This window comes from Indicator indicator, chromosome 23, assembly GCF_027791375.1.
Source record: "Indicator indicator isolate 239-I01 chromosome 23, UM_Iind_1.1, whole genome shotgun sequence".
Classification (NCBI taxonomy): Eukaryota; Metazoa; Chordata; class Aves; order Piciformes; family Indicatoridae; genus Indicator; species Indicator indicator.
In genome coordinates, this window is record NC_072032.1 from 3,549,203 (window position 1) to 3,554,143 (window position 4,941).

Sequence of the window (4,941 nt, forward strand, 5' to 3'; positions counted from 1 at the left end):
GCATCTCTTATTAATTAGCTTAATCTCATAATTTATTGGTGCTAATAAATAGTAATAATAAATAAAATAAATTAAATTAAATTAAAAATAAATTAAAAATAAATAAAAGTAATCTACTGGTGATAATAAATGCCATTTATTTTAATTTCTTATACTTTTAGGGTTTGTTCATTTGTGGTTTTTTATTGTTGTTTGGTTTGCTTTGGTTTTGTTTGCTTGTTTTTACTTTTTATTAATTACTTTTTTCATTTTCTACTTTTCTTTTTTCTTATTGAGATGAGAGTGTTCTTCTTGACAGCCAGCTTCTTCTTATTTGATCTTCACTTGATGAGCTTCCTGGACTTTGAATTCATTTGCTAAAAGAAAAATCTCAATTTTCTGTCCCTATTTTTATTCCCACCTTCCTTAGCTCATAATTTCCCCCAGCTCTGGGAAATCACCCTTTGGAAGCATTAAGTGAAAATATTACTACTTAGGACTGTCCTCTTTTTATCCTGCATATAAATCAGGTCATGGCCACTGGTGCCTTAGCAACCAGCATCACCTCATCCAGTGATTAATTCATTTTTAGGCATCATACCCAGATAACAAATAGAGTCATTTTGGACCTTGTGTATCACTTTTTCATTGAAAATTAAGCCTAGGCTGCTGGAAGCAGCCTGGGGGGTGATAAAGTAGCAGTCAAGGGGTGGGTGCTAAGGAGGAAACTTAGTTTACAGTGAAGAAGTTGTTCCCCATGAGGGTGGTAAGCCACTGGAACAGGTTGCCCAGGGAGGTGGTAGAAGCCTCATCCCTGGAGGTTTTTAAGGCCAGGCTGGGTGGGGGTCTGAGTAACCTGATGTAGTGTGAGGTGTCCTTGCCCATAGCAGGGGGGTTGGAACTGGATGAGCCTTGAGGTCCCTTCCAGTTGTTAGATTCTATGATTCTAGGAAATCAGTTTCAGAAAAATAAAAATAAAAATGTGGACAGATGGAGAGTTGTGAAGTCCTTAGAGAGGGGGCTCAGAATAGAGGCCAAACAACCTAGCAGAAAGATTCTATGATTCTAAGAGTGGACGGAAATCTGCCCAGCAGAGAAAGACCTGGGACTGTTGGTCTACAGCCAGCTGAACGTGACCCAGAAGAGTGTCCAGGTGGCCAAGGAGGCCAGCAGCATCCTGGTCTGGATCAGCAGTAGTCTGAGCAACAGGACCAGTGAAGTGGTTGTCCCCCTGTACTCAGCACTGGTGAGGCTATACCTTGAGTAATGGGTCCAGTTTTGGGGCTCACACTAGAAGAAGGACATTGAGATGCTGGAGTGGGTTCAGGGAAGGACAATGAAGATGGAGAAGGTGAGGAGCAGCTGAAGGAACTGGGGTTGTTCAGCCTGGCATAAAGGACGTTGGGGAGACCTTCTAGCTCTCTATATTTAGGTAAGGTGGGAGTCCAACTCTTTTTCCAAGTACTAAGTGACAGAATGAGAGGAAATGGCCTCAGGTTGCACCAGGGTAGGGTTAGGTTGGATATTAGAAGAAACATCTACACTGAAGCAGTTCTCCAACACTGGAGCAGGCTTTCCAGGGAGGTGGTGGAATCCCCATACCTGGAGGTGTTTCAAAGAGGCAGAGCTGTGCTGCTGAGGGACATGGTTTAGCCCCAGCCTTGACAGAGTTAGAGAATGATTAGACATGAAAATTTTCAAGGTATTTTCCAATCAAACCATGTCTATGATTCTATGAAATGCAACATAAAGAAACCAACTCATTCTCCTCCCCTGTCCCACACATCACTTCAGGAAGACACAGGAAAATAGCAAGGGAGTGAAGGGTGATAAAGATGCTTCCAAAGCTCCTGAAAGCTCTATCATTTGAGCAAGCTGCTGGAAGGGGAAGGTGCATTTATTTGGTCTGCCACTAAGTACTTCCAAAGTGCAAATGTTTTAGAGTCCATTTTAAGACAAAAATCCATCTGTTTCTCTAACAGTTTTGAGAAACTGTATTTTGTCTTAAAGTAATGTGTCTGACACTTTGTCAGGCTTGGTTACCACAGCAACACTGGCAACAGCTATGCCACAGGATGTTCATCTTATCTGAACTTAACCTTTTCATTTGTTACTTATACATATGGATATCTATGGGCACAGAGGTCCCAGCTCTGCACCAAGCTCCCATCCAGCTGAAAATCCCCTCTTTAACTAAAAAGCATTAACAACAATGCCCCATAATATAATTTCTTGCCTGAGCTTCACTTTCTGGTCTTGATGCTGCCAGTTTTCTTAGCTCTCTTTAAGCAAAATGTATAAAAGTCTTTTCCTGCTTAACCTTCAAGTCATGCAGATGCCACCTCAGTCCTGACATCCCCAGTGCTCTTTAAGCAAGAGCATAGGGATGAGGAGGTGGAAAAAAAAAAAACATTTGTATGTCACCACAGCTGTGTAAGTAACACAAGTTCAAAATAAAGATGTTTTTGGTTGTGTTTTCTGAACACATTCACCTGCTTTCCCCATCAATCTCATTAATGTTTATAAATAGGTAAAGGGTGAGTGGTGAGAGGATGGAGCCAGGCTCTTCTTGTGATGTCCAGTGACAGCACAAGGGGCAATGGTGGAAGTTGAGGCAAAGAAAGTTCATGGAAACATGAGGAAAACAAATTTTCACTGTGAGGGTGACAGAAGACTGGAACAGGCTGCCCAGGGGGTTGTGGAGTCTCCCTCTCTGGAGATATTAAAAACCCACCTGGATGTGTTCCTGTGTGATCTGGTATAGGTGATCCTGCTCTGGCAGAGGTTGGACTGGAGGAGCTTTCAAGGTCCCTTCCAGCCCCTAACATTCTGTGACTTTGTGAAAACAAAATCAAAACAGGGCCAATTTTAAAGGGGTCCTGATACTACTGGTTTATAATGGGAGGTCAGAGGTTTCATCACCATTCCATCATCATTATCACAGTGCAGTGAAACTGTGGATTTCAACAATCTGTTTTAAAAACATGTGTGAGACCTTTCATTGTCCTCTGTTGATCCTGTAACTTCACCATCTGACATCCCCATCCCCAGCCAAGCAAACAGACTGGTCGTCTTCCTGGCCATGTTATTGCAGTGGAGCTTTCAATGCAGGCAAAACAGGGGAAAAAAGATCTCCTATCATTTGTGAAGCCTTGTAAACATAAGCTTAAATTTTCTTTCAATATGACAGAATAGAAGAGGTTATGTTTGGCTTTGGTCTTTCAAAGCTGTCAATCTGTTGGATGGTCCTAGAAAGCCTCAGGGTGCAAGAACCTGGAGCTTGAAGGAAAAATCGATAAGAAGAAATTATGCTGCCAGCACCAGAATCAATAAATATTTGATGGATCTCTTCCTTGCCCAGGAAAAGTGCAAATCAAAGGGAAGAGAGAGATTTGGGCAACCTGCCCATCAGAGAAGAGGTGAGGAGAACCGGAAAAGCTCTTCAGATCTCACATGCCATCCATCACATCCTGGAAAGCCCTCTCAGGTAAGTGGCAGGTGAAGTGGTTGGGAATTTAATTCCTGTGCATAACTTATAAAGTGAGGTTTTTAGGATATCAGGTAGTGACAGGACTAGGGAGAATGGAATAAAGCTGGAATTGCAGAGATTCAGGCTGGACATGAGGAAGAAGTTCTTCCCCATGAGAGTGGTGAGAGCCTGGAATGGGTTGTCCAGGGAGGTGGTTGAGGCTTCATCCCTGGAGGTGTTTAAGGCCAGGCTGGATGAGGCTCTGGCCAGCCTGCTGTAGTGTGAGGTGTCCCTGCCCATGGCAGGGGGGTTGGAACTGGCTGATCCTTGTGGTCCCTTCCAACCCTGACTGATGCTGTGATTCTATGTTTCTATGTTCCTGAAATGATTCTATTCTATGATTCTAAGTGGTTTTATTGCTTACATAGTCCAATGCAAAATTCCTCCTAGGGCATTGGAGATTATTTTTTGGTGGCTTGAATAAATTATCTCTAGGGCCATAATCTTAATGAGTGTATCACAAAAATAAATATATATATAGTTTAAAATGCTTATTTACTCCACTTACTGATCAAGTTATTGAGAATCTCTATCCACACAAATGGCTTCTCCTCCTCTCCAGTCTTTGGTGCTCCACCAGTGTCACCCAGGAGGAAGTTGAAGCTCCTTCACCTGGTTTAGGGCAGTCCTCAATACCAACACAGGCTAGGGGATGATGAGACTGAAAGCAGCCCTGCAGAGAAGGACTTGGGGGTACTGGTGAATGAGAAGGTGGACACAGAATCACTGAATCAGCCAGGTTGGAAAAGACCTCAGAGATCATCAAGTCCAACCTATTACCTAATACCTAACACCTCCTGACAACTAAACCATGGCTCCAAGTGCCACAGCCAATTTCTTTTGAACACCTCGAGGGAGGGTGACTTCACCACATCCCTGGGCAGCACATTCCAATGGCCAATTACTCTTTCTGTGAAGAACTTTCTCCTCACCTCCAGCCTAAACTTCCCCTGGCACAGCTTGAGACTGTGTCCTCTTGTTCTGGAGCTGGTTGCTTGGGAGAAGAGCCCAACCCCCACCTGGCTACAACCTCCCTTCAGGTAGTTGTAGAGAGCAATGAGGTCACCCCTGAGCCTCCTCTTCACCAGGCTAAACACCCCCAGCTCCCTCAGCCTCTCCTCACAGGGCTGTGCTCCAGACCCCTCCCCAGCCTCGTTGCCCTTCTCTGTACACGTTCAAGTATCTCAATGTCCTTCTTAAATTGAGAAGTCCAGAAGTGGAAGATCCAGCAATGGGCACTTGCAGCCCAGAAAGCCAATGGCATCCTGGGCTGCATCAAAGCCAACATAGCCAGCACATGGAGAGGAGATTTTGCCCTTCTGCTCTGCTCTGGTGAGTCCTCATGTGGAATACTGTGTCCAGCTCTGGAGTCCTCAACACAGGAAGGACATGGAACTGCTAGATCAGGCCCAGAGGAGCCCATGAAGGAGGCC